Here is a 15,171-nt window from a genome sequence, read left to right on the forward strand (position 1 = left end):
GAATACAATGACAAGAAAATTCGGAAATTGTATCTCTACATACTGCCAAATGGTGGACCACCGTTATTGGGACGGGAATGGATCAGGAAGATAAACTTAGATTGGCATTCCATTCATGCAATGACGGTGGACGGTAAAAAAGATGAAGACGTCACTCCTGGACGATTGTCAACAATCTTAGCTAACGCCAAAGAGGTATTTCAACAAGAACTGGGCACGCTTAAAGGCGTAACCGCCTCGATAAAAATAGAAGAGAATGCAGTTCCCAAGTTTTTCAAAGCAAGACCGGTACCATATGCAATTCGCCCAGCCGTCGAGGCAGAGCTGGAGAATCTGGAGAAGGCGGGCGTGTTGTCTAAGGTCGACTGGAGCGAATGGGCGACACCCATCGTTCCTGTCATGAAGAAAACGTTAAGCAATAAGTCCGGAGAGCCAAGGAAGATTCGCATCTGTGGGGATTTCAAGGTGACGGTGAACCCTATCCTTCACACAGTACAATATCCTCTTCCAAGGATAGATTGTGGGTTAGGTTGATTGGCCATGATAAAAATTGGCCCTTAGTGTTAGGGGGGATTAAATACGTGGGGTTACGGGGTTACGGGGATAGGGCTTGGGTGGGATGGCTGTCAGTGTAGGGACCGGGTGCTAGGGTTTGGATGATCAGCCATGATCTCGTTGAATGGCGGAGCAGTCTCGAAGGGCTGAATGGCCTACTCCTGCTCCTATCTTCTATGTTTCTATAAGACATCTTCGCCTCACTGTCTGGAGGGAAGCGTTTTACAAAAATTGACCTAGCACAGGCATATTTGCAGATGGAGGTTGAAGAGTCCTCTAGGAAGTATCTCACGATAAACACTCACAAAGGTCTTTACCAGTATCATCGATTGGTATTCGGAGTAGCATCGGCTCCGGCGATATGGCAAAGAGCGATGGAACAAGTCCTGCAAGGGATTCCGGGGACTCGGTGTTACTTGGACGACATCCTTGTGACAGGTGACGATGACAGTGAACACCTTAACAACCTAGAACAGGTGCTCACTAGACTACGGGAACATGGGCTGCGAGCCAACTGCCCCAAGTGCAAATCTTTTAAGAAACATATCGTATTGTGGCCACGTGATTGATGAAGAGGGGTTACATAAGTCCCCTGACAAAATTGAAGCGGTTGTTAAGGCCCCAGCGCCTGAAAATGTGTCACAACTGAGGTCATTCCTCGGATTGGTGAATTACTATCATAAGTTTTTGCCGAATTTGTTGACAATTCTGCACCCACCGAACGCCCTGCTATGAACGGGGGTAGCATGGAAATGGAACGATGATTGTGAGCGTGCTTTTCAGAAGAGTAAGGACTTAATCACTTCGGGGGAAGTATTGGCTCACTACAACCCAGCACTGCCAATCAGGCTGGCGTGTGATGCGTCTCCCTACGGCATTGGGGCGGTACTGTCACATAAATTCCTTGATGGTTTAGAGAGGCCGATAGCTTTTGTGTCATGCTCGTTAGCTTCTGCCGAGCGTAGCTGCGCCCAGATTGACAGAGAGGCCCTCAGCCTAGTGTGGGGGGCGAAGAAGTTCAATCACTATCTGCACGGTCAAAAATTTACTCTACTAACCGATCATCAACCTCTTGTCTCCATTTTCAACCCTCAGAGGGGCGTACCGATAGTGACGGCACAACGGCTGCAGAGATGGTCCCTTTTCCTAGGGGCACATCAATATGACATCGAGTACAAAGGAACTAAACAGCATGGAAATGCTGATGGATTGTCACGCCTACCGTTGCCGACGGTGGAAGAAGAAGACCTTGCAGTGGATCCAATGGAGTTATTCCACTCGACCACAGTCGAATGTCTCCCTGTGACGAATGCAAACATAGAAAAGGAAACACGGAATGACCCGACACTATCACGGGTCTATGATTTAACGGTGAAGGGATGGCCAGCACATGGCGAACCACTGCTGCCAGCATTCTCGCCGAGAAGAGAACAGCTGTCAGTGTGCAGAGGAACCTTGATGTGTGGATCCAGAGTAGTAATTCCACCTAAGTTGACGGATAGAGTGCTCAATGAGCTTCATGAGGGTCATCTGGGTGGGGTAAAAATGAAGAACTTAGCCAGAGCGTTTGTGTGGTGGCCGGGAATTGATAGAGAAATCGAAGAGATGACCAAGAGCTGTGCAGGATGCCAGAAGGTCCAAAACGCCCCACCACAAGCTCCTCTGCATCCATGGGAGTGGCCCTCATCTCCATGGCAAAGGGTGCACATTGATTTTGCTGGTCCCTTCATGGACTCGATGTTTTTAATTGCGGTGGATGCACATTCAAAGTGGCCAGAGGTAATAAAAATGTCCTCAACCACCACGGAAAAACTATCACAGTTTTGCGAACCATATTCGCCAGGAATGGGCTGCCTGAACAGATTTGCTCCGACAATGGACCACAGTTTGTGTCTGAAGAGTTCCGGAGGTTCTTAAAGAACAATGGCGTTAAGCATTACACATCTGCCCCATATCATCCAGCCACTAATGGATTGGCCGAGAGGTTTGTCCAAACATTCAAGAAGGCTATCAAGGCAATGTGTAATGAAGATATACCCCTACAACACAAGGTGGACAACTTCTTGTTTGGCTACCGGAATGCGACACATGCGGTTACCAACCAAACCCCAGCCATGATGTTCTTCAATCGAAGACTACGATGTCGCTTGGATTTTGTTAAGCCAAAGGTCCGAAGAGATGTGGAGAACAGGCAGTTTCAGAATATGAATGAAAGGCCGACCAGGAGTTTTAAGATAGGTCAACCAGTTTTGGCCCGGGACTACCGCACTGAGAAATGGCAGCCAGGAACGATTTGTACACGGCAAGGACCTCTCATGTATACCGTGGACATTGGAGAGAGCATTGTAAGACGCCATGCTGACCAGATTCTAGAGTCAATGGAAAACGTCAACTCCACACCACGATCTGATACACCTGGCAATGAAATAGACGTACCAATTGCAGCTACCGCAGAATCGGTGATATTGGAAGCAGATGGACCAAACAACGACATTGATCTTGACTCAACGTTGCCAGAAGAACCTGATACCCCAAAGAGGCGTTATCCAGACAGAATCAGGAAGCCTCCTCAAAGACTGAACTTATAATTGCTTAAACTTAACCAATGTATCTAGCAACCGTGATTGTGATTGTAATTAGTTATCATTTAGTTGTTAAATGAATGTTATGTACTGTTTATCTAAAAGGGGAGGAATTGTTGTGTATGTACCTTTAAGAGAATAACTGGTCTCAGACTGCAGTACCGGCAGTGACCACCCCTGTATAAAAGGCGCTAGAGAGTCTCTGTTTGTTAGTTTCGCTATTGACTTACACCAGTAAAGACTTGTTTATTTTCACTCCTGCTGGTCCGTGTCTCAATCATTCACGGTCTTAACAGTCCCTTGTCCCACTGATCTCAGCCAGGGTGGCACGGAGGGCATTACGACTGGCCATTGCATCCGGTGGTAAGGAAAGGGGTGCAAACCAGCCTCTGATCGCCACTATTAAGTACTGATAGGGGAGGTAGGATAGATAGAGAGAAATTATTTCTGCTGGTTGGGGAATCTAGGACTAAGGGGCATAGTCTAAAAATTAGAGCCAAGCCTTTCAGGAGTGAAGTTAGGAAAGACTTCTACGCACAAAGGGTGGTTGAAGTTTGGAACTCTCTTCCACAAATGGCTGACATGAATCTTGTCATTCATGCGGAAATGACTTATGAAATGATACTGGGCGGCCTGCTGGTGGCGCTGTCCAGGGAGAGTATAAATACTCGGGCATGGGCCCAGCTTGCTCAGGACATTCTTTAACAGGAACTAATGAAGGACACAACTAGACCTCCATGTTGAAAAACAGTTGATTAAAGCCTTGTTTAATCTCAGACCAAGTGCCTCGTAGTGTTCTTACGTCAATGGCAGTTGATGCTAGATCAATTGTTAATTTTAAATTTGAGATTGATAGCTTTTTGTTAACCAAAGGTATTAAGGGATATGGGGCAAAGGCGGGTATATGGAGTTAGGTCGCAGATCATGATCTCACTGAATGACCGAACAGGCTGGAGGGGCTAAATGGCCTCTTCCTGTTCCTATGTATTAGCAATTCCTGGTGGAAGCGCCTGTATGTGGATGTCGGGAGGACAGGATAGAGCTTGGCTGTGAAGCCCTACACAGTCTTGCCCTGCTTGGGCCACAGATGAAGAATGGCCATGGGGGCAAGAAATGAAGGGGAGCTGGTGCCCGAAGGAGCTGTATCCCAGCATGAGTCTGTGCTTTTCAGGAGAGGGGGGAAGGAGAGAAAAATCAAAGGAGGGAAAAAATAAACTAACAAAAACTCCTGGGAAGTTAAAAAGCAAATAAAAACTGAAAACACAAAGAATGTTCCGTTCACCTTTGTTGTGAACATACAATTGATGTACATCTTTTCTTGAAGTGATAAACAATTAAAAGTGCGCTTTAATTAATTACAGCTCATTCTTGAATGATTAATTACTGCCGAATCCATCAAGGCGTCTTTGACTGACCTTTACTGTTTGTGCCATGGCTTAAAGGCTGTCTGAGATATAACAATGAATGGTTCAGTTCCTCATGTGAATCCCACTGTGCTGGGGATCCAAGGGGACTGAACTCCAAAGTGCGCCTGCCTATCTGCCTCCCTTCTGCATGTACCACTTGGTTCCAGGTCATAGAAAGTCAAAGATCCTCACTGCTCTGTGAAATAAAAAAAATGTGTTATTTTCTTCCGGGTTTAAAAAGAAAAGTTTAGAACTCAGAAAGGGAGGCTAAACACCTTCAGCTAAAATACTGACTGAAACATGCAATAAATGTGACATGGGTTCAGCGTTTAGCAAATATATATTTGTCAAATCTCAACAGCTGCTTTGCAGGAGTGGTAGCTGATCATGTCGGTTTTGTATATACTTCTGCAGCGTCCGGAAGGAGCAGCTCAGCCAGACGGCTGAAAAGAGAATCAAACAGTGGTCACCAAGGGCTTTCTGCACCAGATGGAATATGAGCTGTCGGTTCGGAGAACCCAGCATGGAGTGAAGTGTGAGCCAGCAGTAACTAGTGGAACGAGGGGAAAGCTCCTGCAATATATAGCAAGGCGCAGCAGCCGGACTCTAGGGTCAGGTCGATCCTCTGCATTTTCACTTTTCAATTGTGTACAAGTGTTCTTCAATCGATATGTCAAACTTTCCTGAAACATTCCCAAGATGTATTGTAATGTGTCCAAGGATGCATTTAATTATTGGGCAATTTTGGAAAGTTTTCTGTCTGTTGTGTGGTTAATGCAGTCAATGGGCTTATTGAAAATATCTGACAGTCTCTGTTGTAGGGTTTCAGAGTTAGAATTATCCCATATATATCATGAGAATGTGTTGATTTTTGTCAGCTGTGGCTCAGTGGGTGAGCCTCTGAGTCAGAAGGTTGTGGGTTCAAGTCCCACTCCAGGGACTTGAGCACATAAATCTAGGCTGACACTCCAGTGCAGTGCGGAGGGAGTGCTGCACTGTTGGAGGTGCTGTCTTTCGGATGAGACGTTAAACCATGGCCCTGTCTGCTCTCTCAAGTGGACGTAAGAGGTCCCATGGCACTATTTCGAAGAAGAACAGGGGAGTTCTCCCCGGTGTCCTGGCCAATATTTATCCCTCAATCAACATCACTAAAACAGATTATCTGGTCATTATCACATTGTTGTTTGTGGGATCTTGCTGTGTGCAAATTGGCTGCTGCATTTCCTACATTACAACAGTGACTACACTTCAAACAGTACTTCATTTGGGACGTTTTGGGACGTCTGGTGGTCATGAAAGGCGCTATATAAATGCAAGTCTTTCTTTTATCTGTTCTTGGAACTTTGCGAGAAATGTGAAATTGAAAGTTTTACAAACTCCCTCTTCTGGTTGCGAAACTTCACTTGGCAGGAATTTATATTGGGAACCTGGCTGTACACACCCCATGATGTTCTATCCGTTAATCTTAATTGTCGGGAGCAGGTGACTGAATTCCTAATAAAAGCATCTTTTAATCCATTCTCAGGATGTGGACATCGCTGGCAAGGCCAGCATTTATTGCCCATCCCTAGTTACCCTTGAGCAGGTGGTGGTGAGCCGCCTTCTTGAACCGCTGCAGTCCGTGTGGTGAAGGTGCTCCCACAGTGCTGTTAGGTAAGGGAGCTCCAGGATATTGACCCAGCGACAGAGGGTGAGACTCCACAGTAGGAGCGTGACTTGGTAAAATTACCACCGTTGTGCTTTTCAAAGCGAGCCCTTTTGAAATCCCAACAAATTTATCACCACTTGTACAAGCCTAACAGTCTTGTGTGTATCTAGGGAAAGGGGCTTAAAATGCCTGTTGACTTGAACAATCTAATTTCTGCTCAGGGAGAAATTGACCAAATTCAGATGCCCCAGTGGATGAAGTGGCTATCTGTGCACACACATGAACAGCAACAGCTTGGACAAAGTACCGAAGCCTGCCTGTGCCCATTGAACTATGTACAGGAAACTTTCGATTAACCGGCCACTAAATAACCGGAATGTCCTATCCACCGGCAAAATTCAGGAGTCGGTTCAGATAAGTTTTTTTACTTCTCGTTGCTTTTTTTCTCCAGTCGTGGCTCTGCAAGGTCTAGCTGAAGCTGTTGCTTAGCTACAGAGATGCTTGCAAGCTACGCTGGCTGTTTTGAAGCTGTTGCTAAGCAACAGGGTTTGTTGCCTCACACGGAGCTCAGAAGCTCCGCATGTTTTAACATTAGCGCTGGTTTCTCCGGCAGTTTTGATCTAACGGCACCAGCTCGGTCCCGTCAGTGCCGGATACCAGAAAGTTTCCTGTAGATCAGTTTGGGCTCCGTTGGTAACATTCTTGCCTCTGAGTCAGAAAGTTGTAGATCATAGGAACCACTCGAGGACTATATAGCATGTAATCTAGACTGGAGCATCAGTGCAGTACTGAGCCGCTGCACTGTCAAAGGTGCAGTTTTTTGAATAAGGTGCTCTGCCTGCCTGTTCGGGTGGTTGTATTAGATTCCACGGCACTATTTGAACATGAGCAGGGAATCCCTCCTGGTCTCCTGCGCAATATTCCTCCCTTCAACCAACGTCGCCAAGAACCGCCAAGACCACTCGACTCCCGACCACATTACAGCCTTGGTCCAAACATGGACAAAGGAGCTGAATTCCAGAGGTGAGGTGAGAGTGACTGCCCTTGACATCAAGGCAGCATTTGACCGAGTGTGGCATCAAGGAGCCCTAGTAATACTGAGGTCAATGGGAATCTGGGGGGAAAACTCTCCACTGGCTGGAGTCGTACCTAGCACAAAGGAAGATGGTTGTGGTGGTTGAAGGTCAATCATCACAGCCACAGGACATCACAGCAGGAGTTCCCCAGGGCAGTGTCCTAGGCCATCTTCAGCTGCTTCATCAATGACCTTCCCTCCAACATAAGGTCAGAACTGGGGATGTTCGCTGATGACTGCACAGTGTTCAGCGCCATTCACAACTCAGATAATGAAGCAGTCCATGCCCACATGCAACAAGACCTGGACGACGTTCAGGCTTGGGCTGATAAGTAGCAGGTAACATTTGCGTCACAGAAGTGCCAGGCAATGACTATCTCCAACAAGGGAGAGTCTAACCACCTCCCCTGACATTCAATGGCATTACCATCGCCGAATCCCCCACCATCAGCATCCTGGGGGTCACCATTGACCAGAAACTTAACTGGACCAGCCACATAAATACTGTGGCAACAAGAGCAGGTCAGAGGCTAAGCATTCTGCGGCGAGTGTCTCACCTCCTGAACCCCCAAAGCCTTTCCACCATCTACAAGGCACAAGTCAGGAGTGTGATGGAATATTCTCCACTTGCCTGGATGAGTGCAGCTCCAACAACACTCAAGAAGCTCAACACCATTCAGGACAAAACAGCCCGCTTGATTGGCACCCCATCCACCACCTTAAACATTCACTCCCTCCACCACCGGTGTACTGTGGCTGCAGTGTGTACCATCTGCAAGATGCACTGCAGCAACTCGCCAAGGCTTCTTCGGCAGCATCTCCCAAACCCTCGACCTCTTCCACCTAGAAGGACAAGGACAGCAGGCGCATGGGAACACCACCGCCTCCAAGTTCCCCTCCAAGTCACACTACATCCTCACATGGAAATATATCACCGTTCCTTCATCGTCGCTGGGTCAAAATCCTGGAACTCCCTCCCTAACAGCACTGTGGGAGTATCTTCAACACATGGACTGCAGTGGTTCAAGAAGGCAGCTCACCACCACCTTCCTCAAGGGCAACTAGGGATGGGCAATAAATGCTGGCCTTGCCAGCAACGCCGACAGGGGCGGCTAGAAGTGCTACTGTAAAGGTGTAAATTTATCAATTACATTTTGCAGTGAATTAAATTCAGTCAAGCAACACATTGCTACAAGCTGTATGTACAATATCAAGCACTCTACAGCACTGGCCTGTGGATGCGTGTGGGCGGAATTGTCACAGCCAGTAAAAGGGTGCCTGAAAATGAAGTGGCTTCACACGCATCCCTTTGTATTTTGCACAGTGTATTTAATATTCATTCCAGAGCATTCGTGTGGAACAGGCTGCAACATGTGATTGAACGCAACTTGGAACCGCGCCCCTGATAATGTATGCAAAGCAGGCTGAAATGTCCGTGTACTATAGATCTCAGCTTCAGTGAACAAAAGTGAGTACTTGTATTTTACTCCTTGTCACTTTTAACATGAAGATCAAAATGTACTTAAGTAGACACATTGCTTCAGGCAATGAAAAATATTATGACATGCTACTGAATTTTAAATATCAGAAGCCTCGGCAACCATTGTTTTTTACTAAAGGGAAGGTAGTAATGGAATAGCAGATGTCCCCTCTCTGATCTCTATTTGTTAAAATGTGCTAAAACACTTTCTTAAACCAGTAATGAAATGTCCCTTTGCACACTGTGACATATTTTATGCTTACTCTACACAACTAATGGAACAGAAGAGAGAAAGAGGAACAAAGAGGGAAAAATTGGGTTGGTTTGCGCCTCTCGTTAGCACCACCGGGAGGGGGGCGCTAACGGGGCGCAAATCCCCTAGCGCCCGGGTGCGGCGCCGCTAAGGCCTCCCGCGAAATTCAGCGAGAGGTTAGGGGCGGCAGTAGCCGGTAGCGCCCCGCGGCGCTGCACAACCAGCAAGGACGTCATCACCGTGCGCAGCACCCCGCTCGCGCCGCGGCTGCAAACTTCCCTTGCGCCCCCTGACCTATCACCGGACGATATGTCCGACAGGGTCAGGGGGCAGTTTTTGCAGCCGCGGCGGCGCTACTTAAAGGGCAGGTGTCGGGCGACCGTTTGTTTTTGGGCTGACAGCCAGCGCCTGCTCCCTTTTACTTTTTTCTTCAGGGTGCCAGCCGTGATCGCTCACTCCTCTTGAGTGCCGGGCTGTTTCCACGGCACCCCGCTCCCCGGTGGTCCGGCTGGGACCCGGTATGTGCAGTGCTAGGCCCCTCCCCTTTAATCAGGGGAGGAGGCCTGCAATACCGTGGCGCTACGTAGCGACGCGCGTGGCGCTGTTGCACGTACCGCTGCAATATTCAGCTGTAGTGCCCCAGGAAGGAGAGGGAGCGCTTCCAGTAGCGCCCCACCTCCTGTTTGGGGCGCTACAACTGAATTTCAGGCGGAGGGGCGCTAACGTTTTCGGGGCGTTAACCAGCAACGTTAGCGCCCCAAAAGGGGCAGCACCCAATTTTCCCCCCCAAAGGCTTGCATTTATATAGCGCCTTTCACAACCTCGCGATGTCCTAAGGCAGCAGATAGGCCAGGCAGACTCAACGGTATGAGGCGTGTTCGGTGTACCCCTGGTCAACGCCCCTCTAAGCTGTGCGGCTTGCGCGGCGGTCTGGAGGTCCCACGCAGGCCGCTCACCAGCTTTACAATGGAAGTAACCGCACGTGCGCGAAAAATTGAATGGGCCGCGCAGACAGTTAAAGAGCCCGCACACCCAAAAAACAATGACAGGGAACATTGCCCCGGGTGCTCAACATAGTTTCTGCTCACACATGTAAAACTCATATTACTTCATGCATATGACAATGCTAATATTATATATAACATAGGATTACATAGGGTATACAGCACAGAAACAGGCCATTCGGCCCAACCAGTCCATGCCGGTGTTTATGCTCCACTCGAGCCTCCTCCCGTCTTTCCTCATCTAAATCTATCAGCATAACCCTCTATTCCCTTCTCCCTCATATGCTTGTCCAGCCTTCCTTAAATGCATCTATACTATTCGCTTCAACCACTCCCTGTGGTAGCGAGTTCCACATTCTCACCACTCTCTGGGTAAAGAAGTTTCTTCTGAATTCCCTGTTGGATTTCTTGGTGACTATCTTATATTGATGGCCTCTAGCTTTGCTCTTCCCTACAAGTGGAAACATTCTCTCTGTATCCACTCTATCAAAACCTTTCATAATTTTAAAGACCTCTATTAGGTCACCCCTCAGCCTGCAAGAGAAAAGAGACCCAGCCTGTTCATCCTTTCCTGATAGGTATACCCTCGCATTTCTGGTATCATCCTTGTAAATCTTCTCTGCACCCTCTCCAGTGTCTCTATATCCTTTTTATAATATGGCGACCAGAACTGTACGCAGTACTCTAAGTGTGGTCTAACCAAGGTTCGATACAGGTTTAGCATAACTTCTCTACTTTTCAATTCTATCCCTCTAGAAATAAACCCTAGTGCTTGATTTGCTTTTTTATGGCCTTATTAACCTGTGTCACTATTTTTAGTGATTTGTGTATTTGTACTCCGAGATCCCTTTGTTCCTCTACCCCACCTAGACTCACACCCTCCAAGTGATAAGTGACCTCCCTATTCTTCCTACCAAAATGTAATACCTCCATTTATCTGTGTTGAAATTCATTTGCCAATTATATGCCCATTCTGCAAGTTTATTAATGTCCTCCTGTAATTTGTTGCAGTCCTCCTCGGTATTGACTATCCCCGCCAATTTGGTGTCATCCGCAAATTTAGAAATTGTGTTTTTGATTCCAAAGTCTAAATCATTCATATAAATTGTGAACAACAGTGGTCCCAGCACTGATCCTTGTGGAACACCACTACCCACCTTCTGCCACTGTGAATAGCTACCCTTTACTCCTGCTCTCTGCTTTCTGTCTTGAAGCCAGCTAGCTATCCATTCTGCTACTTGTCCCCTGACTCCGCATTCTCGGACCTTGTTCATTAGTTTATTAGGTGGAACTCTAGGACGTATCAAGACATTCATAATCATTATGATGCCAATATTCTTGTTGCTAAACAGGCTACTCTGAATGCAAGCAGATCTATACATCATTAATTAGCATTAACATTACATTAAAGGGCTGATCCCCTTTTTTTTAAATTGATTTTCAACGCGGGTGTCGCTGGCACGGCTGGTAGTTATTGCCCATCCCTAGTTGCCCTGAGAAGGTGGTGGTGGTGGGCCTTCTTTAGCAGCGCCTCGATTTCAAAACTCTCATCCTTCTTTTCAAACCCCTCCATGGCCTCGCCCCTCCCTATCTCTGTAATCTCCTTCAGCCCCACAATCCTCCCGAGATCTCTGCGCTCCTCTAATTCTGCCTTCTTGAGCATCCCTGATTATAATCGCTCAACTATTGGTGGCCGTGCCTTCTGTTGCCTAGGCCTTAAACTCTGGAATTGCCTGCCTAAACCTCTCCGCCTCGCTACCTCTCTCTCCTCCTTTAAGATGCTCCTTAAAACCTACCTTTTTGACCAAGCTTTTGGTCACCTGCCCTAATTTCCCCTTATGTGGCTCGGTGAAAATTTTTTGTCTTAAAATACTCCTGTGAAGCGCCTTGGGATGTTTTACTACGTTAAAGGCGCTATATAAATACAAGTTGTTGTTGTTGTTACTTGATACAACCAAGTGGCTTGCTAGACCATTTCAGGGGGCATTTAAGAGTCAAAGGGGGTGATTTTCATTCCGAAGTCGGGAAGGAGGCGGGACTACAACTTTTGGGGTTGTAGTCCCGCCTCCATCGAGATGCGGCCAATCCACGCGATTTTAACTTGATTGACCTTGTTGAGCCCAACCAGCGGGCTCAGCAGGGCAATTAAGGGCCACACGGCAACAGGTGACGTCACAGACTGAAATTTCATCTGTCAAGACGTTTTGACAGATGAAATATCAGTGTTTCACAGCTGTTTGAAGCTGTCAAACACTGACAGTCTTACTTCTAACCTGAGTCCTTCTACACAGACTCAGTTAGAAATCTCACCGGCACAGAAAGCTGCAGGCCGTCACTTTGCACTCATGCACACATCACTCACCTGAACACCGACATCTCGACCCCTCCAAGCCCTTCAACCCGACGGCCCGACTCCTCTAACTTGGCGTGGTTTGGAGCCGTCGGGAATCCCACAGTTCAAGCTTAAAAATAGGGATTAGGCTAAAAACTGCCTGTTAACTACCTGTCACCAGGCAGTTAATTGGCACTAATCCCTTCCCGCCTCAGGTAGGCGGGTCCCAGTGCGGGGCGGGTACCCGCCTCCTTTGAAACTTACATGGAGGCGGGTTGGGGGCGGGATGGTGTCGGGACCCCCGATTTCGGGATTTTAACCCCCCGCACGCCTCCAATCCCGACTCCATGGGTCAATGAAAATCGACCCCAAACACTTTGGTGTGGGACTGGAGTCACATATAGACCAGACGGTAAGAACGGCAGGTTTCCTTCCCTAAAGGACATTCGTGAACCGCTTGGCTTTTTGCAACAATCCGACAGCTTCACGGTCGCTTTTATGGCAATCCCTAACCTCATTACACCTGAAAGCTTAAGAAATTGCACGTTAAAGCCTTTGGGTCCATTTATTTTTCTGGCTGGTTTGGCGGACGTCAGAGGCTGAGCAAATGAGCCTGACGTGAGCTGTTGTGCGACAAGTCAGTTTTGCCGGAAGCCACCAAGTTCACGGGAGGCACTTTGAAACATGTTTAGTGGCCAATGTCGCTGGTGTGAACGGGCAAACAAACTCACTGCTAGGAGGCGGGTCCCTCATTTAAAAATGGGAATCAGGTCCTGCCGTTCTTCCGGAAAACTGCCCCGCCCCCCGCTCCCTCCCCGCCTCCCCATAAATATCGGGGCTGATGCTTCTTCAGTGTTATCGAGATCGTCCAAGTGTCTGGTCCAATAATTGGAACTCTATTGACGAACAACTTGCTTTGTAACAAGCCCACATGCTATCCTGCAAAATGAACTACAACAACGACTTGTATTTATATAGCGCCTTTAACGTAGTAAAACGTCCCAAGGCGCTTCGCAGGAGTATTTTAAGACAAAAAAATTTGACACCGAACCACATAGGGATAAATTAGGGCAGGTGACCAAAAGCTTGGTCAAAGAGGTAGGTTTTAAGGAGAGTCTTAAAGGAGGAGAGAGAGGTAGAGAGGCGGTGAGGTTTAGGCAGGGAATTCCAGAGCTTAGGGCCTCGGCAACAGAAGGCACGGCCACCAATGGTTGAGCGATTATAATCAGGGATGCTCAAGAGGGCAGAATTAGAGGAGCGCAGATATCTCTGGGGGGCTTGTGGGGCTGATGGAGACTACAGAGATACGGAGGGGCGAGGCCCTGGAGGGCTTTGAAAACGAGGATGAGAGTTTTGAAACTACAGCGTAAGGAGCAATGCACTGGGTATGGTTGTATAGTGGTTATGTTGCTGGACTAGTAATCCAGTAAAACTAGGCCTAGAAATTCGGTTGGTAGCGCCTAAAGAGCCCGAGAAAAGACCCTCTGGCATACATCCCTCCAAGCTCGTCGGTAGTCCTTATGATTCGGCCTCGTGCCATTGTCTGGGTAGAGAACATCTTGCCGGCGCTCCACTGCGGCCACCAATTGCTCCAGAGCCTCATTGGTGAAGCGCTCTGCTCTCTGTCTCACCTTCTCCATCTGGTCCAAGTTATTAGCGCCAGAGAAGGGCCTGCGCCGATTCTGAGGCCTGCAAGGCACAGAGTGTGGATGCTGAAGCTGACTGACCCACCCCTTTAAGAGCTGGCCGGCGCCTGGAAGTCTCGTGGTCATCAGTAATTGAGAGCACCTGCGCTGCGCCCGTCCGCTCCGATATTGGGTTACGCCAGAAGTTTAGCGCCTTAGGAGACCCGTGTAACGCCTGAATTCGCGCCTCAATCCCCTTTAGGGGCGATGCAACCCAATATCGCGCCAGGCGGCGATAAGTTTCGTCTGGCTATAAACTTTGCGCAGCGCCAGTTCTAACGCCTCAAGCGGGGCTATACCCAATTTCTAGGCCCTAGACTAATAATCTCTAGTAGAAGTGAGTTCAAATTCCCTTGCTGGCAGTTTGAAAACTGGCCTTCAGTTGAAAATGAAACCAGGAACTAAAAAATCTGGCATCAGTGAAGTTGTCATGATTGTTCTAAAAACCCAACTGGTTCACTAATCCCCTTTTAGGGAGAGGAACCTGCCGTCCTTACCTGGTTTGGGCTTTCTGTGACTCCAATCCCACACCAGTTGGCTTTCAACTGCCCCCTGAAGTGGCCGAGCCAGCCATTCACCTGTATCAAACAGAAGGCCCAACACCACCTTCTCAGGGCAACTAGGGACAGGCAATAAATGCCGGCTTTGCCAGCGACGCCCACCACCCGAGAATTGTTCTTTTTTTTTAATTTGCAGTTTTTAAAATGATAGACAATAAACACCAATCCATCTGCTTAGATGAAAGGTTACTTACACTTACAGCACTGACTGGTACAACCAGGATCTGATGTCTATTTGATTAGATGACGACCAATCATCAATTGAAACAATAGTGTAGCAGAGGAAGCACGAATTTGCCCACAATTATATTTCACTGTAAATGACCGAAATAAGGAAACCATCTGCACTTTTAAAAATGCCAATGAATGCTTAAAATGCAGACTTGGGGAAGGCAATCCTGTATCTGTAATTAGTGTGGTGATTTTCTAGAGATGTAGATGCTGTATTATCTAATCTTTAATGGTGCTAATTTTTATTATGCTCCTTAATGTAGGTAAAATAGATCCATTTGGCTTATGCATAACAGCAAATGCTGTTTCTACATATAAAATTCCCCAGCTCCGCACCAGGTTAGAGAGACCCACCTCACA

The sequence above is a fragment of the Somniosus microcephalus genome, chromosome 29, assembly GCF_052327205.1.
Source record: "Somniosus microcephalus isolate GS21.2 chromosome 29, FLI_Smic_1.0, whole genome shotgun sequence".
Classification (NCBI taxonomy): Eukaryota; Metazoa; Chordata; class Chondrichthyes; order Squaliformes; family Somniosidae; genus Somniosus; species Somniosus microcephalus.